The 25,242-nt window shown below is 36.2% G+C and overlaps 1 protein-coding gene across 1 annotated transcript in view; it reads right to left on the bottom strand.

The window, feature by feature from the left end:
• The window catches only part of xpr1a (xenotropic and polytropic retrovirus receptor 1a), an 89,257-nt gene that overhangs the window by 38,286 nt on the left and 25,729 nt on the right, over nt 1-25,242 (bottom strand). The gene's annotated exons all lie outside the window — the stretch shown is intronic.

Raw genomic sequence — 25,242 nt, 5'->3', positions numbered from 1 at the left:
GTATGTTTTGCCCCACACAATAAAAACTACTGATATTTGATCATAAAACAAAGCATTTAATTATCCTAGGCATATTATTGGAAGATATAGAGTGACAACTGATATTCATATGCAATTGATGTAAGTAGTCTGATAATATTAAAGATCTCATTGGTATACATTACAAGCAAGTCAGTATATCATCTTACTTTTTGCCTATATACATAATATCAGCAACTGCACCAAATTGCATATTTGTGCTTAGTTTGGGGCTCTAAATAAAATTGAGGCATTTTTTCCTCCTTGATTGCGAGTTTAATATTTTCCTAAATCTTACTATATGGGCTATATGTATCAAATACGTACGCAAACTGTTTTTTTAAGGTTCAATAAACTGTTCCATTTAAATTAAATAAAAATTTGTGTTAAATATCAAACTGATATCCAGAAAAATACTAGGCTATATCATATTTGTACATTTTAAATATGGTTTTCTTTTCAATCTGTTTGGTTTCATCCATAAAACACATTGGCCATCAGTGCTTTAATTTAAAGAGTGACGTACAGAACCCTGACATCAGCACACTTTTCCTGACTAAGGAACTTCTTGTGTCTTAAATCCTACACATAAATCCTGCACACCAGTCCTATAAAGCTGCAACTAACACTTTTTTTTCATCTGTGTTTATCTCTCTCTCTCTCTCTCTCCCTCTATCTCTCTCTGTCTCTATCATACTCCCTTGACAGGCTCACATGAATATCAAATTTTCCCTCCGGGTGCCTAGATTTACTAGAACTAACTGTACCCATGGATCAAGGGATCAGACCGTGTATTGTTTTACTCAAAAAGCCCTGCAGGAAGAGGATTCATCTGTCTAGCCTATCGGAATAAAAAAAAGCAAATGATTTTTTTCCACCCAATTCTTTTCCATTAGGATTACATTGCAAGACCGGCAAGTTCAATTGAGTATGTACACGATTTTACGGCGCAGAGAATGAGCGAGCGATGCATGTATTGTCCAGGGTGAGCGATATCATCTCTCATTAGAGGGCTACTGGTGGCGAGAGTGTGAACACAGCGATTCCTCGACCGACAGCTGTATGACCTCTCCTCATTTTACAATCCATTTAACCGCCTCAACGCTGTTTATCGCCCACGTCTTGCTGCTTGCATTGTCGCAGCGCTGCCAAACATGGGTGCGAGTCCCTTATCTCCCCTCTACACGGAGATCTCAATCATCGCAGTTGAATTAAACTGTACGCCTGGCGGCAATAAAGAGGCACAGCAAACGCTCTGTTGTCGGAGGCTTTTACGAGGGCCCATCATCCTGAGTAAATTAGAGGGGGTGATTATTCGCTCTCGCTGGCATGCTCTATTAAAAGGCTGAAGTGTGTGGGTGGGATTGCAGCAGGACAGCCATGCGGCGGAACCTGTTAAGCAGGAACGATGCATGCTGGGAAAGAGACAAAGTGAAAACATGAAACGCAGCACATAAAAGCCTTTCGCAACCATCCGTTGGCCCCCCTGCCCCCTTGCTAAGTTCAACCAGACCCTCAGAGATGAAGGAGAACCCTCGTAGCAGCCCCAGTGTCTCCACCAGCTCTCTCGTCCCTCAAGCCACAATTAGCCCAGCCAATCAGGAAGCTTCTAGGGTTGGGAGATGATTAGCAATGCACATGAACGAGTCTGGCACACCTCAGTGTAAATAACATGTATAAAAGCAAAGTAAGCACGAGGGAGAAGCTCTTTTGAGGTCTCAGTCTAGACTCATTCATCAGAGAGCCGCTCAGCACATTGAGAGTGTAAATCTCGGTTTCTGTAGGGTTGGGGGTGGAGGGGCGGGATTCCCGGCAGCATCCAGACCGGATGAATGCATTAGGAAGCGGGGTGGATGACACAGATGGGATGTGAAATGGATGGTGGGGTATGAAATCTGAGCCGGTCAGAGACATGACGCTGCCACGGAATTTGGTTCACAAAAATGACACTGAAATATTCAGCTGTACATGTCATCACAAGACACTTTTAGCGGGTGTCTGCTAGTTCCTGTTCACTTCTGGATTTAGCCAAAGTACGAGATTTAGGTGGTACTTCACTAAATACATAGGCCAACCATAAGGCACAGTAAAAACACTATTCAAATAAATATACTTTTAAAATAAAATACTTAAAATTAAAACTGTATTATAATCAAATGTTTTTTGGTCAAAATGTGAAATTAATCTATGTTTATATGTAACCAATATACGTTTTTTAAATATATTAGCATGAATATTACAACATTTATATGTCAAACATTACACAGCTCCCTTTAAATAAATAAATAAATAAATGCTGGAATAATACATGTACTAGAACATGAACTCTTTTGCCTGGGACAAGTTAAAAAATTGTGTCATTATATTTATGCGTTCGTATGTAAAACTATTATGCTTTTATAATAGTAGTACATATTTTCATAGTCTCTGATATACAATCAGGAAAACAAACAATAACAATAGACAAAAAGACAATAGATATCTTAACCAAAAGCAGAACATGACTACAAAAAGTGGGTTCCACGAGCAAAGGTGGTTGACTTTGCTCTTGGTGAGTGTTCATTTTATACCTTGGATAAATCAATTTATTAATTCTACATTTCAGAGTTTGGGAATGTCTAATAATCGTATATTCCTGGCCTCATTTGAAAGCAGCTCCACTAAAGTATGCGAGCTGTCCGTGGTTCTGAAATCACTCTAAAAACTCTGAGCATTGTTTATTTAGAACAATAAACTTTTGTACTATAATGAGATACTCAAAGAGAAAAGTTACATTTATGAAGGTATTCATGATCACCCAGTTTGACCTAAATCTTTCAAACTGCATCACAGGAACCCTTAAAATAATAAGCCTCAAAGTGCACAACTATTTCAGTCTTTGTTCTCATCCTCCCAACCATTATTCTCAAGATATCAGATGGGAAGATCTGCTTCATGTCTTCAAAAACTGACAGAGCAGAGTCATTCCATACACCAAGAATGTGACTTGACAGTAAACGCCTGTAAACAAGCAAACATAATTTGCGTGATTGACCCGAGTCGAACATCTGCAGTCTGTTAGAGAGCAGACAGGATATTCCCCTGTAATTGTGTTAGGGGTTCATGGGGTGGAAACATTGCATTAGAATTAATCGGGGAAGACTCTGTGACTAAGTGGCCAGTCCTAATCTACTTGTTTTTTGGAAATGCATACAATTTTTTGAAACATTAAAGACTGGAGAGCTTATTCTTATTGACTGAACAGATTTAAGGGCACATGAACATAGCATCAGAGTGGAAACAACAGAAAAAGTTTAGGATGAGAACAGCAAATGCATCTCTAAAAAAAGGATTGTCTGCTGATCTCCACATAATCCCTCAAAACGCACAAAATTATTCAGAGATTGCAGCCAGAGATCTGTTTTATTCTGAGTTTGGTCTTAAAATATCTCTCTTTTTAGCTGATGTGGGAACGCTGAGATTGGCCGTGTGCCGAAACCCGCTGAGCATCTCAGCTGTGAAGTGTTATCAGTCCAGCTCACAGTCAGACACAGGCCAGACGTCTGCATGCTCTGCCTTAAAAACAGCTTCATCACGGCCCTGTGAAGATTTCCCTCTCTCTCTCTGGCTCACAGGAAGCTAGAAAGGTCACTGATAAAACAACCACTGAAGATTTGTCTCCTTTGTTCAGCTCAGATACTTATTTTAAATGCCACGAATTTGGGTACACGTCTGACAAATATACAGGTAGACTAATAATGTATGAGCAGTCTTTCTGAATAAAATCATTGTCAAACTGCCTGGAAATACTCACATTTTTGAATGAAAAAATAAAATAAAATAAAATTATATACAAAATAAAGAACTAAAATATAATATAAAATAAAATAAACAAAAATAAATACAAATAAATAAATATTAATACATTAATTTAAAAATAGATAAATAAAAAAACAAATAAATAAATAAATTAGAATGACAATATAGAAAATAAAATAGAATAAAATAATACAATAGCATAGAATAGAATAGAATAAAATAATATAACAAAATGCTATTTATTTTACCATGTTAAATTAAAATGTAAGCTTTTTTAATACACAGTACAGCACAGCGTTTTGGTTGGGCAGCACAGCTATAGTTCTCTTAGGCTTCTTGAAATACTCATGACAAGACGACATTGTCTACCTCAGCATGCATTCACAGCAAAGACATTTCACCACACAACCTGCACCAAAATGTAGTAAGGATTAATGAAGATACTTTTAGCCTTGTTTCACTAGGTTTTCTTCAAATGCAAAGTTTGGAACTGTTAATAAAAAAGGCAAGGCTCCTCTGTGACACCACAGAGGTAATGTCACCTTTGAGAACGGCAGAATGGAGCTTTCAATTATCTTCAGGCAGCATGTCTGCAGGCCAAGAGGCTTATGAAACAAAAGACTTATTAATCCAGTCCCCAGCGGTGAACGCTGTCCTCCGAATTAGCAGGGGTGCATATTTTAACACCTCTGTGTGCAAGTGCTGCATCTCATCTCCTGTAAATGTCAGAGAATAGAACACTAAAAAAAGAACAAGTTTGCATACACTATAGAAAATATTCAAAAATATGGGTACATACTATATAAGACCCTTTTCACAGTGGTATAACAGCTAATTCTAATAACACTGTAAGATTTCATGTTTAACAGCCATATATATGTACATAGATTTCATACCTTTATCAGGTATTAACATATGATCTTCATCTTAATTTTATAACCAATTAAGGAATAGCTATTAGCTTAATGACCTTGCTAATTCAGAGATTACTATAATGAATGAGCTGATTTAAATGCTTGAGGCAGAAAGAGCAGGAGTGGGTGGCTTAACTCATGTGACACTACTACTATAATAGAAATCTCCATTAACACACTCTCAGTTGTCTCGATCTCCTCCTCAAACCCAAATAACACGGCTCATTATCACCTCCTCCCTCAAGTATCTTTGCAAAGACAGTAACCTGTTTATGGACACATTCCACTGCTCTTTCAGGCCCATTACACACACACAGGTGCCTATAAATCTCTATTACAGGCGCAGAGGAAGAACAAGAGCTGGGTGGAAGCATTTTGACAGGATTTTAAGATATGGAGCCGGATACAGCGCCTCCAAAATTGGATCGAGAGTTTTAGCAGATTTCCTATCTCGTATGCATCTGACAGAAATGCAATCAATATTTTTGGTCCATTTTCTGGGAAGAGAGAATATTCTACACAAGTTTAGATGTATGCTGGAATAAACACTCAGAGCTAGCTAACAGATTTGGACTAAAAGCGACAAATCTCTAATTTTGATTTGTTTGAGAGTCCATGTTTAATGGACACAAGTTATTAGAAAATGCATAATCAGTAAGGCAATGTCATGTACCCGTTTTATCCAATCTACACTACACAGTGTCATGATATGACAAAATTACATCACTTCACTAAAAAATGTCATTTTGATTTTCATCATTGATTTTAATGGGAACATTGTTGTTTTAATTGGGTATTAAATGCACTTTTATGATCCAATAATATTGTATTGTCAGACAAAGTCACATTTTTCTTTCATCACAGTATGTTCACAATTACCCAACAAATCAAATAAAAAAAACAAATACCTCATGTTTAACCTTCCAGTCAGGGGCGTAGCACAAGATCCTGGGCCCTGTGCATTGGCAGTCCTGATGGGCCCCCATGATCCCAACATAAAATAGCTGTAGATGCTATTTACAAAGTGAAATAGCTTTACTAAGTGAAAATAGTTTCTATTTACACTATATATAAAAGTAGCAGTTCTTTGCAATATGTGTAAATATAGTAATGACATGCAATTTATACTTTTTGACAGATACATACTATTTGCACCTCAGAATTGTTGTACATTAACAAGATTTAATAATAAGTGTAAATGATTATATTTATTAAAATTATTAAATGGATGCAGCCTTAATCGCACAATAAAAGCCCTCCCCTATCCCTAACCCTACCTATAGGAGCCTTATTTTGCTTATTTTCACTGACAAATAAAGAAAATTATGTTGTGCATTTCAGTCTTTAAGTATTTGTGTTTAGATTGTAAACTTTATTTATTTGTGTGTACTATTTAGATAATTATTCTCTCATTTTACATTGAAATTTGTTGCATGTTAAAATTGTACACTGGCCCTTTAAGAATTGCGACTGTCATGTTCGTACTTTGTAGGAAATAGAGTGGAGTCGCACAGTTTTCTTTACTGCATCCGTGATATTTAGGATTTAAGATCATATTTGTTTATATTATTGTATTTGCTTGATTTATTAACTTATCAATATTAAAGGAAAGTTTTTCATGAAGAAGACGGATTATGTGGATTGTTTTTATTGGACACGGAGCGAGTTGACTGGAAACTTATGCGATGCGAACATACACTACAACATTTCGTTAGACACTTTATTTCCACTTTTAGAACATTTTCTTAATTTTTATTCCAAGTAAATGCCCTTCCGATGTGATATGTGATGGGAAAAGGGATAAGAGCAAGCTCTGCAAAAGGTGGATACGAACCCGCGGGTCAATCGCGTCAAAATCAAGATCCTTAACTTTTTTTGAAAATAGGCTAATTTTCCGTCATAGATCATTGAATCTGATTAGACCATTCACATCTTGCTCAAAAAATGACCAAAGAGTTTCGATAATTTTCCTGTTTAAAACTTGACCGACGGAAAATGATAAGTTGCGATTTTCTAGGCCGATATGGCTAGGAACTATACTCTCATTTCTGCGTAATAATCAAGAGCTTTGAGCCGTCCCATGAGTGCAGCGGCGCAATGATATTACACATATCTATAGGCTAACTTCCGTCAACATAACCATGATACTTGGTGCCACTCTTGTCCCAAAAAGTATTGCTATGCCACGATACTCAATATTTTGTCCCACGGTGAGTAATTTTTCCCTGTTGCACCAACACAAAATTTGAGGGTTCCCCCACCTGCCAAATGCCACTTTAACCACTGCTTACACAGGAATGAGAGTATACTTCCTAGCCATATCGGCCTAGAAAATCACAACTTTTCATTTTCCGTCGGTACACGATGTAACTACAGATGAGTCAAGTTTTAAATAGGGAAAAAACAAAAGCCTTTGGTCATTTTTGAGCGAGATGCTAACAGTCTAATCAGATTCAATGATCTATGCTAAGCTATGCTAAAAGTGCAACCGCCAGACCCGGAGATCGGTAGCCTGACGTCGTCATACTCAATTCTAGTCAGAGTATGAGTCTGATACTGCTCCGTTGGGCTGTGATTATGGGGTGTGTTTCAACCGAACCAGGAAAGACCTCAATTGGATATACCTACAACCAATCAGAGCAACGGAGCGACGCATAACGTTAGTTGTCAAATGTCAACAGAACTCAATTGCACTGTGTTGCCAAGTCCGAAGGTTGAAGCGGCCCCAATTATGTGATATACAGACCCAGGAATGTGAATTTTAGCAGGCAGCCCTGCCAAAATAACATATTTTACCCCCCAAATGCCAGAACCCCCCCCCGGAAAGGTTGTTTTTGGCTAGTTTTGAGTAGCAATTGGGCGTGTTTTGTTGTAAAAACTTGGCAACCCTGTCTGCACGCACGCTGGAATAAGTAAGATGTGTGTAAACGATCTTTGCCGGTGTTGTAAAAAAAGAATTTAAGGATACACAGAGTACTTACCAACACGATCATCATTTCTGAGAGAAATAGTAAAGGTGAATGCATATACGAACAAGTTCTCCGTTTAGGATTAGAACAAAATCAACCCAAGCGCTCTTTGGTGACGTGCATGAGTACGTTACTGTTTATCATCTGTCCATCATCGTCTAAAGCCCGCCCTGACAATTTCATTGGTCCGAACAGTTTATGTTCAGGCATAATAACTTCTCTATGGATCAAATCCAGACCGAACTGCCCAAGCTTAAATGTTGTGGGCGGGGCTAAGTTCGGCTGGCATCCAGGCTAGGAGATCGGCTGAATGGATTCAAAAACGGTAAAACTCAACTGTTTAACTCTTGGAGAGACGGAAAATGAGCCTATTTTCAAAAAAAGTGGAGTGTTCCTTTAGTCTTACTCTACTGATTGCACCACTGAAGATGTTGATTTGCACGTGTTTTTTTTATTGTATTGTTAGGCGGAGCTAGTGCGAATAGCACTTGTCAACAAGGCACGCTACTTGTACTTGGTGTGAATAGACAATTCGAATAAAAAATATTCCAGACTTTTCAAGGGCCCTCTCTCCCCTTGGGGCCCTGGTAATCAGTACTGGTTTTACCCCCAGTCCGACGCCCCTGCACACTTTACACTCACATAAAACACAATTATACATTACATTCCCATAATACCATTTATCAGTTTTTCAGTGCTCTGATTATTGATTAAGTGCATAATTCAATTCCAAGATTGCTTTCATTTTTGTTCCATGTCACCTACCCAATCCATCAACATCATGTGCCTTATTCAAGGACTTCATTTTAAACATAAGATTAGCTTGTATAACGTTCATTTGTCTTTTTTATATTGTAGAATAGACATGTACAGGTAACAGGTAAGCGCACCACGCTCTATATATTTTAGTCTTGTTACTGATGACAGTCTTAAGCGGTCTCACATCCATAGGGCAATTCGACGACACATTCAAACAGCGGTTAATGAGATGTCTCGCATTTCTGCCTCCTCAGGCCCTCTTGAGACCAGCACAAGACACACAGCAGCTGCTCCCTGCTTTCTGAAGACACTCCAAATGTGTGGGAGAGAGAGAGATTGAGAGAGAGAGAGAGAGTGAGACATGTGCTTGTATGTTTTTTTCAGTTTGTTGCATGCAATCTACAAATCTAAATGTTGTGTTTACACTGCAAAGGTGGCAAATAAGCAAAAAATTGCATTTACACAGGCACATTTACAAAGAAATATTATATATATATATATATCCACGGTTTATATATATATATATATCTATCTCTATCCACAGGTTTTCTGAGCCTTTTCAATTTCTCATCTTATTTTGTCTGAAATAATGACACAGCCTACCAAAGAGCAATTTTATGTCATCTGTGTTTGAGACTGACATTGCTGTTATTGACCCGTCACTAGGCTCCTGCCGTTACCTTGTAGCCATTAGCAACAGCCACGAGGAAAACGGCCTTTCAACCGCCCAGCCAATTGCTTTCACATGAGTGTGTGTGCATGCATGCGAATGAGCAGGTGTTTGCTGTGTGTGTACATGCATTCCAGCATGTGTGTGTGGGAGTTGGAGCCGCAGCATTGCGGCTGTGTGGCATTTGTTTCTTTTGTGCGTGCAATGTTTCTACATTTTTCAATTTTCCAAAGGCGGCGAAGCATAACTAACATTTATCCGTACACACAGAAGGCATACATTTCACATTTCTTCCAGAGAGAGCTTGTTGAAAGCAATCAGTAGGAAAACTAATCAATGCAGCTTTGATTGAGAAGGCCTCCAGCCTTTGTGCTGCCTGATATCCACCCGCCCATTGATTATGTATATCCCGTAATCAATAACACACTCAACTATTACCGTTCACAGCATCATTACACAGCAAAGCATAATGAGATAAGACAAAATCTCCATCACAATGTGTGCGATGCCAGTGACTGGGCAAAACATGATTTTAGCGCTACTAATTACAAATAGAAACAAATAAGTTTATTGTTGACATCATAGATATGTATACGTAGATGCCTCATTCGACCGCTCCAGGCACGTCGACGCGCCGCCATTTTAGAACGGTCAACACACGTCAACACTTCAGATGCTGTCAATCATCACTCGCATTAAAAAAAAAAAACACTGCGCAGCCTCTGTAAAGCCCAGCGCGATTTTAATTCCCGAAGAAATTGGAGAACCTTTCACAGGTGAGAATGTGTTGGTTTGTGTTTTTATAGCCTATGTATTAACTCACTATTACAGGTTTTTAACTATGGTTACTTTTTAATGTCACGTTCTTCATGTTCTTTGTTAGTTTAGCAATTCTAAAGTTTGGATCTACACAAAAACACGTAACATTTGTTAGTTAATAACAGGCTTCACGATTCTTGAATTAAAATTTCCAGTATTCAAGGACGGGAAAATGTATTTGAAAACAAACATTGGCCTTTGAAAATGCTTAAATTAAACTAAATTTAAGAGTAGTTAAAAAAAGAGACACCAACATATTTCTGCTGTTCCATACGCGTGTCCTTCTGTCAGAGAGAGAAAGTGTGTTTTCATTCAGTGAGTCTGCTGCTGTTGTTGTTCAAACGAATGCAAAAGATCGACTATGACGAGCCCTATTTTGACACCACTTACACGCCGCGTTGTAAATATTAACTGTTGGATCGATAAGCTATATGCATTCAAATAATGTTGAATAATAATGTATCTAGAATATTTTATATAACGTTAAACATATTTTAAATAAATGTATAATAATTTATAATTTTCCCTGTTCTTAAAAATGGTTTAAATTCAGTTATGTGATGTTGATAATTGTATAAAGATTTTTTATAAAACGATTGCAAAACAGGATGATTCTTGATAATTTAAACTTTCAGATAATACCTATGATAATTACTTAAAACATGAGTTGAATAAATATGCTATATTGATGTTTACTAAACACATTACTAGCTCATTTATTACTATTATCATAATTTATTTATTTTTTACAGCTGATTGGTTTAAGGTTTATGATTTCTTTCCAATTAACTTGTTTATAATGAGTTCACTGCTTTCATTAAAAGCTGATGTGTATCAGGTTCTCTGATGATCAATACTATTAATGATATTAAGAACATATTAAAATCTTTAACAAATATACCAATAATGATAAACTCTAAAATCATCTGCTTCAGTCTATTGATATATAGATATTCATTTATGCATGTGTATAACTACGGTTGAGGCACAGGCAGCATTTGAATGTTCACAAAGCAGGTTCACGACCGGCTTTGACCGTTCAAAAATGGCGTACGGCTAACGTATAACGGCCCATAGAAACAGTCGCTAATAAGGCATCTACGTATACACATCTATGGTTGACATACTCTACCGTTCAAAAGTTTGGGGTCTGTAAGATTTTTTTAAATGTTTTTGAAAGAAGTATTTTATGCTCACCAAGGATGCATTTGTTTGATCAAATGTTCAGTAAAACAGTAATATTGTGAAATATTATTAAAATTTTAAATAATTAATATTTTCTATCTTAATATTTTTTTTAAATGTCATTTATTCTTGTGATGGCAAAGCTGAATTTTAGCTTGATTGCCCCCGTCTTCAGAAATCATTCATTTGGTGCTCAAAAAACATTTCTTATTATCAATGTTGAGCGGCTTAATATTTTTGTGGATTTTTTTTGTAAAAGTCTTTACTGTCACATTTTTTTGCAATTTAATGCATATTTGCTGAATAAAAAAAAATATTTCAACAGTTGTTGACAACAGTCTCTGCTAAAGTTCCTGAAGACACATAAACCCTTTTAGCAGTACTCTGTGGCGATATATGCACATGGTTCTCACTTACTGCAGGTCCGCTGTAAAATGACAAGGATTGTGGGTAAAACCTGTTGTCTGTGTTTCTTTCAGTGTATTGGGCTCATCTGTAATTGCTCGTGTTTTTCACACTGGTAATTACCAGAAGGCCTTTGTCTACTGTTACCATGGATACCAGGTCATGTGACGAGCTGGAAGGGTGTGAACCGCATATATGAGGACCTGTGGGATATGTATGTGCGTGGATCTGAATATTTATTCATCCCTGTAAAAGCTCTTAAAGTGATGATGGGCCTCCAGAGATACACCCCGCCCCTGTCAGCCCCACCCTCTCGTCTTGGCTCCGCCCCTACCTTACCCCACACTGCATGAATGAAACCACTGTTGAGCCTGTGATCCCAACACACACATTCACCACCACAATGTCTTGCTCATTAAAATCATCACAAACAATCCTGATTAGACCCTAAAATGTCAAAGTGTTGGAGGAAAAAGCAGGATGCTAAAAATAATAAGAGCAGCAATTATTTTTTAGAAACTACTAATCACTATGTTTTCCCCCCAAAGTTTGCCATGTTAGTAGCATCAAATCATCTAAAGATATTCAGAGGGTTTTTTTTTAGGCACTTACATTTGGCACTGTATAATCACAGATTTCACTTAGTTTTGTGATTTAAAAAAAACAACAACCTACTTTTAGGCAGAGAGAAAGTTTGATCACAAAGTCTACACACATTTCTGCTATTTTTTCCTTTAAATTATTATGATATCATCGATTTCTGCCCTAGGGATGCACCAAAATTACAATTCTGGACAATATTAGCTGATAACCATTTTCTGTTTTCATGTTAAATACTAAAATAAAACACTAAAAAACTAAAATCAATCATTTTAAATTATACAAATAAATTTAGGCATCACAACAACAATATGAAAATAGATATTCGTTTTAGGATTTGCTAAAGATTATATTTAACAGTGTTTTTTAAGATTTACTTTAAGTGAAGGTAATTTAAATGTAAAAATACTGAAAATTAGCATGCACAATTAAATATTCAATATTGTCCGATCTTCTGTATATATCCAATATTGACAGATGTGGATAAATATAATTCATAAAACAAGAAAAATCTTCATTTAAACGCTATGTTACTGATCCCTAACATGCCCCTAAAAAGTATGTAAAAAAAAAAAAAAAAACTGTGGTTGCTTACTTTACATAATGGATCAGTCAAACTCCTTCTGCACAGGCCGGAATAAATTACAATGTGGATCAGACTTGGCACAACTCAACACACACAGAATTTGATGTTAGAAATGAGGAAGACAAACCATATGAAACTCAGTCACCCTCAGAGCCCCATTATCAGATACATCAGTGGAGAAACATTAACAGAGACACACTCAGTTCCCCTTAATTGCTCTTGCTATTAATGAATAACAGATAGACGCATGAAAACAGAGAGGGACCCTAATTTGTATCAGCAGCTTTGCATTTAATTGCGCAGTGAACGGTGAAAATCACAGCAGACTGCTCATTTAACAGCTCCTACGCAAACACGCTCCTACAAAGCTCTACATTTAAATGCCATAACCTTAAGCTGTCTGAATTACAGGTGCTCACATCCATCACCACTTATGAGTCAACCATCCAACCACCCAAACTAGCAGTTTCGAATCTTTCAGTACAGTCAGGTCACTTTGTTAAGCATGAATGAAGAAGAAACACATATAGGACATGCGTGTGGAGTCACCGTCGGCCGGAGTGACTGCGGTTACGCCCACTGAGGGGCAAAAAGAGTGACCGGCAGCGTTGGTTTTCAGCGTGAATGCAGCGAAAAACACACAAAACACATCTAAAACGGGGCAGAGTTTTGAGATTAACTGTACAAATACATTTGACAAGAAATCCAAGGTAGATTTTTACAGACTGCCGAAAGCTACAGAAAAGAGAAGCAAATGGATTGCTGTAATTCACACAAACAACTGGACTCCAGGCAGCGAAACATGGATTTGCAGTTATCATTTTGCGTCAATATGCTGAATTTTGGGGTTAAATCATACCCTATATATTGTATTTTTACATATTGTATTGACAACTCATCAGTTAAATATTTACCATCTTATATTCTGCATGATTGGATGTTTTTAAATAAACACTGACAAAAAAACTATACAAGTTGTTGGGCTGGACGAAATGACGATATTTATAACATTGATATAAGTGATCACCCGAATTTAGACCTGCATATATTGTAACATTCACAGGCAAATTTGTTTTTACAAAAGGCTTTATGTATTTCCCCGGGATCAAAATCAGGCTGATAATCATTAGTTTTACTCGCGTTTTTGCAGTTTCCCCTGTTAAATCCAGTCATGCAGCAGGCAGTTTTGCCACTCAGTCCGGCTGAGGGGGCGTGTTCTGCGGGAAAGTGATGTCAATGCATACCCTACAATGCAATGTCAATGCAAACTACATTTTACACAATTAGTGGTCATCTAATTTTCTCTTTTAAATCTATAAAATCTTTGAAAAACAGAAGTTACGAAATGGAGAGATTTCATTCTGTTCCCATTATTAAGCGGTCATGAAAAACTAAATTATGACTGTTTATGGTGCAAAATTATTTACTAAAAATATAAGTGGACTAACAGGGGGGAAAAGTACAAAGTACCCATAAACCCATAAACTAAGGGTACGTTTACATGACAATAATGTACTAAAAATAGAAGAAACATTTCTCCTTTACATTTTTTGCATACAGGCGACAAAGTTGTAAAAACAATCCCCTGATCATGTAATACGAATGCGCATGACGTAATTTTTGTAGTTTACACACAGACGATAATGATATCATTTAAAACAAACTTGTACTTTGAAACCGGTTTTCAAAAGTTTGCGTTTTCAGTCCCCCAAATCGGCATTTTCATGTAAATGAATGGCCAAAGCATAAAAAAAAGTTTTCTATTTTTAGATGAAAATGTTATTGTGTAAACGGCCTCTAAACTCAGTCCAGCCTTATTGTGCTAAAGCAGTGATCTATGAATACGGCCAGCTAGGCACCCAGCAAACAACCCTGTTTGACTAAGAAACAGTAAAAACCAGTTTTATGTTCAGCTGAAACAATGAAACCCCTTGTGATTTCAGTAATGTGTGATGTGGCCTTAGAGAATGAAAGCACTGATTGGCTCTTGCCCCACAGCTACGGTATAATGCTAATGCCGTGACCTTAGTTATTGATTGCTCTGCTTGTAATGCCGACAAACACACACACACACACACACACACACTTGTTAAAGGCCTTACTCTCTGGAGTGATTTCAAATGACCAAAGACCGCAATCCCCCTACTCCGCCCCTTATTGGCAGGGCCCAAATGGAGATTACCCGCTGACCGGACAGGAATAAATCTGGCTCATAAATTGGTAGAATGGGGTGTAGTGAGCATGTATGGGCGTGTTCAGAATGGGGGCAGAGGGCCAGTAAAACCATTGTGAGTATGTGTGTGTGCTTAAGCTTACCCGGCAAACTGTCTATCACAGGGATTCAATTATTTTTGTTATGTCCCCACTGGACTGAGCATAATCAGGAAGTCCTTGAGCCAATCTGACGTTTAATTAGATCAATGCGGAACTAAAGAATAAGAGATAGTAGATGGAGAAACAAGAGGGAGAGAAACTGAAGAAAGTCTTTTTATAATCAAGAACAGAAGAATGAAAAATTGCTTCTCTCTCAAAAGTTTGATAACATACATAACCGCTCAAAAGTTTGGGGTCAGATATTTAAAATGTTTTTTTTTTTTTGGTCTCTTATGCTCACAAAAGCTGCATTTATTTGATCAAAATTCCAGTGAAAACAGTAATACTGTGAAATATTGTTACAATTTAAAATAACTGTTTTCTATTTTAATATATTTTGAATGTAATCCATTCCTGTGATGGAAAAGCTGAATTTTCTGCAACATTACTCCAGTCTTCAGTGTCACATGAGAAATTCATTCTAATATGATGATTTGCTGCTCAAGAAACAGTTCATATTAATATAAATGTTGAAAACATTGCTTAATATTTTTGTGGCAACTGTGATACATTTTTTCAGGATTCTTAGATAAATAGAAAGTTTAATAGAACAGTATTTATTTGAAATATAAATCTTTAAACATTATTAATGTCTTTACTGTCACTTTTGATCAATTTAATGCATCCTTGCTGAATAGAATAATTAATTTCTTTTAAAAAAAAAACAATTCAATTTTAATCAATTAGCAATCATCTAATCTTCTCTTTTCAATATTTGAAATGTGTGAAAAAACAGATGGTGTGAAATGGAGATGAGTGATTTCAATGATCTCTTCTATCAGTTCACCTCCATTAAAAAGAGCGGTCAGCAGTGATTCATCCAGGTGTGGGAGGCACATTTCCCATCAACATATGATGCAAGTAATCATGATGTGAACTCCTCCTCTGGGGTATTTTACTGTGTTGAAAGGTCAGAAGGTCAGTTCTCTCTCTCTCTCTCTCTCTGGGTGTGGGAGTGTGTGTGTGTGAGTGAGTGTGAGTGAGTGAGAGAGAGAGACATACAACAAAAACACACACACACACAAGATGAAAGTCAAGGACTGTGAGGGGAGAGTGAGTCCAGCCACTGAGCTCAAACACAATCGTTTCATCTACACATCTACCAATATATCTCTCTTTGCTCCCTTTCTCTCCTACTTTCATGCCCTCTCTCTCTTTTAAACACACAATGCATGCATATACACATTATTTACACATAAAACATATGCGCAATGTTAATGCATAAACATTTTAAAGCATGTGCGTTAAATAAAAAGAATGATTTACTGCAGGCCTGAATCCTTTGGGCTCTTCCAGTAAGATCTGCAATGCTTCTGCAATATGTTGCAAGCATCTCACTATGAAGGGAACCAATGTAACATCAGAGCCTAAAACCTAAAAAGAAAAATGCATACTTTCCTACTATACTGGTACCCGCATGAACTACTTCTTCCGGCGAGATTCTGAACTGTGCATACGATGAGGGCATGAGACCGTGGGAAAGGATTTGGGATTGTTATGATAAATGTTTCAAAAGTAGTATGCTACATTGATGTCACATGACCACAATATGCTGCAAGTTTAATTCAGCAATCATATTTGAAATAATGCAGTATTTTCTTGTTTGTAAAAATGTCAACTTTAGAGAGTCTTATCAAATAACGAGTCAAGAAAAAGACTACAGTAGATATTAATTCCAGGTTTGTCACAATAAAAAGACCATTACATTGCACTGTACGGTACAACGTTTTTTATACCGTGTGCTCTGCTGTATAATGCAATAATATAAAAATACATTATTTACATTTTTCAAAAAACATGAACACAAAGATTTTTAAATATGAACATTTTACTGCAGGTATAATAATATTTTTCGTATTACAAAAAACATTCGTCATCTCAAATTCACTGCAAGTGTGCAAAGTGTAGACACACACATATCTGTTTCCACACACACAGGAGGAGTGCTTCTTGAGTGTTTCTTTACTATTTATAGTGAAACCCTTGACTACTTGACTGTTTTAAGGGTCACTCTTGCTCTCTCAAGCTCAACTTCCAGTGCCCTCAATTAGAGCATGAATATCACCCTTTTGATTTACAACTAACATAATGCCATTATAGAATGTTGTCAAACACGAAGAGTCCGTCCCTCCCTCTCAGACAATGGATTACCTGCAAAAGCCTGTAACTTGCTCAAAATCCTTAGTTCATCTCTCAAAAGTAAGTATTTATGTCAACTTATCAGTGCCATCAGAATGACAAGTTCTTGTGCCATTGTTCATAAACAGGACAAAATGCTTAGTCGTGTTGTCAATATAACAGTGTACTCTGTCAGTATTTTCAGATGTAATATGGCTTTTTAATATCTAATATGGATTTTGATGACAATGATTGAAAATGCACTCTGTATATACATATGTAAATATAATGTAAAATGCAATATATAAATACAGTAAGTATACAGAATTACAGAGAACGTTGTCTGATTACAGTTTGTTCTGTATACAAATTTTTGTGATTGAGGACACGGTTGCTCTCCCAACATTCGGCTGTTCCTTTCGACCGGCCGTGACCATAAGGTCATGATTAAAAACATGGTCCACAATAGTGGCCCTTCATCATAAACATGTCTACAATCTTTGCCTCCATACCATTCCACCACACATCCTTACTCATCTTCCTCTTCCCGGGTGTTGACCCTGTTTGTTTCCTGGTTGTTCTTACATTGTCAGAATTTGTAACTCAGTGTTGTGCTCTGTCTACATATGCTTGCCAAATGAAGCTTCATGAGATGCTATTTTAGAGAACTGGTTAATTATTGGTTGATCTAATGCTTTACATTCCCCTTCATAAGTGAAATTCAAAATTCACCACCACAATTTATCAATTAAGGACACATTTGGGGAAAAAAAAGTCTAATAGGAATATATAGAAAATATGCTTGACAGTTTATGACAACTAGTTAAACCAGTTTGCATTTAATGAGTAAGAATATTCAACAGGGAACCAGTATAATATATTTTGTCAACATGACATATAAGCAATTGATAATGTAGGAAACAGCAGGCAGTTGTACATTATAAATTGCATTCGTACCAAAGCATTTGCAATTTGTTCAAAAGAACGAGAAATTGCTTTTATGATGTGCATAAGTAGATTAGACTAGATGATGTGGCGGTTGAACAAGTAGTTTTGAGTATTTCAGTTGGGATCTGAGAAATGCACCAAAGCGACTGTAATGATAATAGGCCATGTGGAAAAAAAATAAATTACACCCACAACCAGCAAACTGTTAGTCAATTAGCAGTATAAATGTTAAACAACTCCCAATGGATATTTCCTTGAAAATGGATGATAATTTAAAAAAATTAAACATTTTGGCTGCCAGATGCTTTGAGAGCCGCGGTTGAGACTTCCTATTGCTAAACAATTTTCTTAATGTCACGCAAGCAGAATCGGTGAGTAGTTTACCCTCCTCTGGGTCATGGATTTGCTGCCGTGTGCTGCACTGTGGACAGCTCACAAGAGTTATCGGCGAGAACCACTCTCTGCTCTTTCCAGCCAGGCATCTCAATGCTCTCCTCAGCTGGCATGAAGCCCGGTATTTTGCATTAAATTAACACACCAAATCCCTGCGAAACAAGAGCCAACATTAAAGTAAACACTGCTCTCTATGCTCTTGTCCCAAACATGGTGGAGACTGCTTGGCAGTGCATTTTGCATTTCAGAGACCTGTGATTTGCTTGAAGTTCAACAAGAGGACTGTGTACAGATATTAATTATGCTAGAAATGATTGGCCAGAAGGGATTGCAGAATGCATACATTTACATGCATAATTAAGTTGTTGCTACAGGTGTGACACTGATTTGAGGTCCTTCATGCTCGGGGCACAAATGGAATGGGACGAGTTGCACACCAAAGTTTAATAATAAAGATTAAGAGTTTGTTTGTATTTGTTCACATTAGCTACAATTGACAAAAACGACTTTGAGTCCAATCGGCACAACAACACAGCAAATAGTTTTCACGTTAGGCAATTGAAAGCTGGAGTGACAAGGATGGCTAATTTTACAAAAAGCTCTTTGCTTTGGCTGGAATTTGCATAATTACAGCACTTATCACGCCATCACACGGAGAGTGAACAGTTTCGCCCAGAAAGGACTGTCGGCATGGCAACAGAGGCAAGAGTTCAGCAGGGACGAGGCGAGGGAGGTGGAGAAAGGGTGGAGGACTCTGAGGTGTGGCCGTGCGATAACAGCGGCGATTTCAAGAGAAAGAAAGACCGCCAAAACCAATAAAAATACCACTTTTACATTATATAATTTGTTATTCAAACAAATTGAAAATTTAGCTGTGAAAATTGGGAGACCAACTGATGACTGATTTCAAATTTCATATCCTCAGTTGAGAAAATGCCATGATATGAAAAGTATTATATTATTCCAGGTATTATTTAGACATCCTTGTTATTATACAGCAATGAAAAACTTTAAAGGGAAACTTTAAAGATGATATTTTGAAGAATGTTGGTAACCAAACAGTTTCGGTTCCCATTGACTTCTTGTTTTTACGTACAATGGTAAACCAAAACTGTTTGGATACGAACATTCTTCAAAATATCTTCTTTTGTCTACAAAAAAAGGAACAACTTGAGGGTGAGTAAATGATAACAGAATTTGGGTGAACTATCCCTTTAATGCTAAAAATAACTCTTCTTAGAGACATTAGTACGGAGCAAGTGTACTATCCTCCAAGTCCAAAATATCACAGAAGACAACATCTATTCCCGTTAAAAAGTTGGGCAGTGGCTGTGACCTACATTTCACCCGGAGTTCTTCCTGAGAGAGTATAAACATAGTTAATAGCAGAGCCCCAAAGCTCAGTTTACTGTCTAAATACTGCAGCGAGGTGAGTCATCCATCCAGACCGTGAATCAGAGAGCTGACTCTGGGCTTCTGTATCACTACACACTGCCTACATAACTGATACCCTTAAGAGACCAACACCATAAAAAACCACATCAATAAAATACACACACAGAGCACAAACCATAGTTTACACTGACAAGTGCAGCTGCTTTAAGACACGTATTACTCTTTCCTCGAATGCCTATGGACAATATTCTAAGTGTTATAAAACAAAACAAAAACTACTACTATAATAATAATATTTAACATTTGAATCAGTCTATGAATAGCTTCTAGCTGCCTCTCCATATTAAAATGGGATAGGAGACAATATTTTGACATTGATACAAACTTTAAACACAATTTTAACCGGAAAAGGAAAAGGTTTCAGTAGCAGAACATTTTAGCATCAGTCCAGGTAAAAATCAGCAGACAGTCCAATGCCTATTAATCTGTACAATATGATTATATCAATCAAAATCCCCAATTTTTTTTATTTATTTTATTATTATATTATTATATTCCAGAAATCTGTACACTGACCGATCAAATCATCATCTATCAATCAAAACACAAGAAAATCCTTTCAATCACCAAAATCACCTTTTTTTTTAAAAAGTATTTTATTTAATTTTTAATGAATCACAGTGCAAAATTGTGTGAAAAAGATTCCACGATAAGCTTGTGAGTAATTGTTAAAATTCAACTTTATATAAATAACATAAAATAAATAATTAAGTATTTTGGGTCATTTTAATACATGACAGAGCAAAAAGTATGAAAAAGCCTCAATTGTAAACTGTTAAAATCCAGTTCTCTGCACATTCTGTCTCAACTCAAACTCAAACGTGGCACAAGAAGTTAAAGGGAATGAAACGCAACACTCATTTGAACTTAATGTATAGTTCTTGTGCAAAACGTCCTTCATTCTTTGCTATGCAGATACAAAAGTGATGGAATCAAGATTACATCAAAAGGCTTGGAGGTTGAATGTAAATAAAAAGTGCTGGAGAGAGAAAGAGAGGAAAATAAAGAAAGAGTCAGGTGAAGACAGGAGGAGGTGGGTTTCCTTTGATTTTTTTAAAGCACTTACGATGTCAATCACTTTCAAGGCCACTTGCACAATATATGAATCTGCTGTTACCAAGCAACGCTCCTGAGTGCCTGGATACTTACAGTGGCTCTCATCCATCAGCCAATCAGCAATCAATGCCGACATCCGCAGTCCCAATGGACCCACTGACCTTTCAAAGCATCTCTGCTGCGCTGCTACCTAAACATCTACATATGACAGCGCTACCTGTGCAGAATTTTCATCTAACAGAGCATCCATCTGAATATCCGATGAACGTTCTAGCCATCCATCAGTTAGTACATCCACCTGTCAATCATCCATCAGTCAAAATACAAGACCATCTCTACAGATTAGAAAACAAATTGACATGTTTATGTTATATATTATATGTCTTATGTTATATGTTATACGTGTTGTGTTATGTTATGTGTTACATGTTATACGTTTTATGCGTTATGTTATATGTGCTATGTTATACGTTTTAGGCGTTGTTATGTGTGTTATGTTATACGTTTTATGCGTTGTTAAGTGTTACGTTATATGTTTTATGTTATATGTGTTAGGTTATGTCATGTTACATGTTTTATTTTATGTTATATGTGTTATGTTATATGTGTTATGTTATACGTTTTATGCGTTATGTTATTTGCGTTATGTTATATGTGTTATGTTACATGTGTTATGTTACAAGTGTTATGTTGTATGTTTTAAGTGTTATGTTATGTGTTATGTTATACGTTTTAATGCGTTATGTTATACGTTTTATGCGTTATGTTATATGTGTTATGTTATACATTTTATGCTTTATGTTATGTGTTATGTTATATGTGTTGTTATACGTTTTATGCGTTATGTTATATGTGTTATGTTATATGTGTTGTTATACATTTTATGCGTTGTTATATGTGTTATGTTATACGTGTTATGTTATGTTATACGTGTTATGTTATACGTGTTATGTTATATGTTATACGTGTTATGTTACATGTGTTATGTTATATGTGTTGTTATACGTTTTATGCGTTGTTATATGTGTTATGTTATACGTGTTATGTTATACGTGTTATGTTATATGTGTTAGGTTATGTTATGTTACATGTGTTATGTTGTATGTTTTAAGTGTTATGTTATATGTGTTGTGTTATACGTTTATGCGTTATGTTATACGTTTTATGCGTTATGTTATATGTGTTATGTTATATGTTATATGTGTTAGGTTATGTTATGTTACATGTGTTATGTTGTATGTCTTAAGTGTTATGTTATATGTATTATGTTATACGTTTTATGCGTTATGTTATTTGTGTTATTTTATATGTGTTAGGTTATGTTATGTTTTATGTGTTTGGTTATGTTATGTTACATGTGTTATGTTATACGTTATATGTGTTATGTTATATGTGTTAGGTTATGTTAGGTTACATGTCTTATGTTATATGTTTTAAGTGTTATGTTATACTGTATGTGTTATGTTAAATGTTTTAAGTGTTATGTTATACGTGTTATGTTATATGTTTTAAGTGTCATATGTGTTATTTTATGTTACATGTGTTATGTTATATGTTTTAAGTGTTATGTTATATATGTTCTGTTATATGTTTTATATGTTATATGTGTTATATGTTATACGTGTCGTTATATGTGTTATGTTATGTTATACGTGTTATGTTATACGTGTTATACGTGTTATATGTTATACCTGTTATATGTTATACGTGTTATATGTTATATGTGTTATATGTTATATGTTATACGTGTTGTTATATGTTATATGTGTATATGTGTTACGTGCATTCACACTATCTAGTATCTAGAAGAATATAAAAGGTAGAAATCAACATATAATACACAGTAGAAAATTGTAACTGTTAAATATATCATGCATCCCTTGAAAATATCTTGAACATTGAGATTAAACATGCTTGCATCTTTATTCAATGGAATTAAAAATATATAAAAATCTATATATGAACAAATCCACATATTTCAAAAAAATCCAAGCATCATCTCAGATGATTTACTTTTTCTCTAAAAAGGAAAGGCAGACCAGGTAAGTCTCCTAAGGAGTAATCTGTACGATCATACTTTGAGGTGCCATGCATATGCTTCAGATTATTTCATCTTTCCATCTCAACAGACGCTGTAAGGAGTGTTGTTTCAATGAATAAACACAGGGAGAGGTCTCAGATACTCTCTCACCGTCAAAAGAACAGAAACAGCCCTGTCACTGCTCATCTTTGTACTTTCACGCTGACAGCCTCAGCTCCACCACTTTAGCAGAGTAAACTGTTCTCTAAACAGCCTGTGACAGCCTCTGTGATGTGAGCTTCAGCGTGCGTTTGATCCGGCAGGTAAAAGAGAAAAATCGCAGCTCCGGAGGAAATCTCATTCTATCAGTAAGCCGTACGAGATCCGGAACATTAACACTGATGCTGGAGTAAACTTCAGACAGCCATTAGCACTAAGGATGGTATCAATAATGCAATGCATTAGCCCAGTGTACCAGGTGAAACATAGAGACCTGCCACCTGCTGCCGGGGTTTTATGAGGAGATATGACTACCACATGCAGCTCAGGGGTCATAAAAGCTACGCTAAGTGTTGTGTCAATAGCCTGACCAGAGGACATTAATCTCAACCAAAGTGTCTTGGCTACAGTTCAGCGATGGAAAGTACACAACCACAGCCAATAATAAGAGAAAATACCCAACTCAAAATGACAGTACACTCAAAAAAGCTGCTACACTGAAGCATATACTCAACCGGCCAAAAGTTTGGAGGGTTTTTTTTTTTCATGTTTTTGAGTCTCTGATGCTGGGTTAAAAATAACCCAAGTTGGGTTGAAAATGGACTACCCAGCAATTGGGTTGTTTTAACCCAGAATTTGGGTTGTTTTAACCCAGCGGTTGGGTTAAATGTTTGCTTAAAACAACCCAATTGCTGGGTTAGTCCATTTTCAACCCAATTTGGTTTCTTTTTAACCCAGCATTTTTTAGAATGTACTCAGGCTGCCTTTATTTGATCATAAATACAGGAAAAACTGTGTTATTGTGAAATATTATTACACATTAAAAAATGGTTTTCTATTTGGATATTTTTATATAAATATAATTAATCTTGTGATGGCAAAACTGAATTTTTAGCATCATTACTCTAGACTTCAGTGTCACATGATCCTTCAGAAATCAGTCTAATATGCAGATTTGATGGTCAAGAAACATTTCTTATTCTTATCAATGTTAAAATCAGTTGTGCTGCTTAATATTTGGAAACAGTGATATATACATTTTATTGATTCATTGATGAATGGAAGGTTCAAAAGTACACTTACTTGAAAAATATTTTTTTTAAAACAATGTAATAGTCACTTTTGATCAATTTGATGCATCCTTTAAAAAGTAGTGTAAGCTACATTTAAATGTGTAACAAGCAATTATTCAGATCTGATATCCATGTAAATTACCAGTTGACCTTGCAACAAACAATGAACTTTGCAAACATTGCCAAATCCAGCCATTCTTCCTAGAAACATTTATTGCAGCCCTGGAAACTTTTTCTCCCGGGGCAATAATAATCACCTGTGCAGCCTGACTCCTGAAAATTGCATGTAAGCCTGCCAGTATGGTTGCAGCTGACAATTTAAGGCTTTGTTGTGTGTCTGAGACTAAGATCACTGCATAAAAACAAACATTGACTTATTAATAAAACATTCAAACTCTTCTCTGATATACCAGTTTGATAATTTGATATCCAAGTTTCCTCAAGTTCTCTGGACTGGTAAGATTCATCCTGGGACTTCGGAGATGTTTACATAGCCAGTGTCTCGCCTATTGCCAGCTGCAGGCTGTTGATAAGGACAGAAACCCAGGGCTTTTCTTTGAGGACAGTAATAAAGTGAGTAATGGACACGCTCACACAGGCCTGTCTGAGCTCTTTGTGTGACAGACAGATAGGGGAGAATGCTGCCCACAACAATGGATTAACAGGCATGAAATGCCAACTTTAGAAACATAATTATTTGCTTTTTCTAGCAGTTTTTTTCTCTCCAGTTCACCTGCAATATTGGGAACTTTTCAGAAATAGGGTGAAAAATATAACTTGATACCAAATGGGTAGGTGCTCAAGGTAATAATCTTTCTAATTATGATGATTTGGTGATCAACTATTAATTAATATCAATGTTTA

Source organism: Gobio gobio, assembly GCF_949357685.1.
Source record: "Gobio gobio genome assembly, chromosome: 10".
NCBI lineage: Eukaryota > Metazoa > Chordata > Actinopteri > Cypriniformes > Gobionidae > Gobio > Gobio gobio.
Note: the sequence above shows the minus strand (reverse complement) of the source record. Positions and strands in the feature narration are given on the sequence as shown.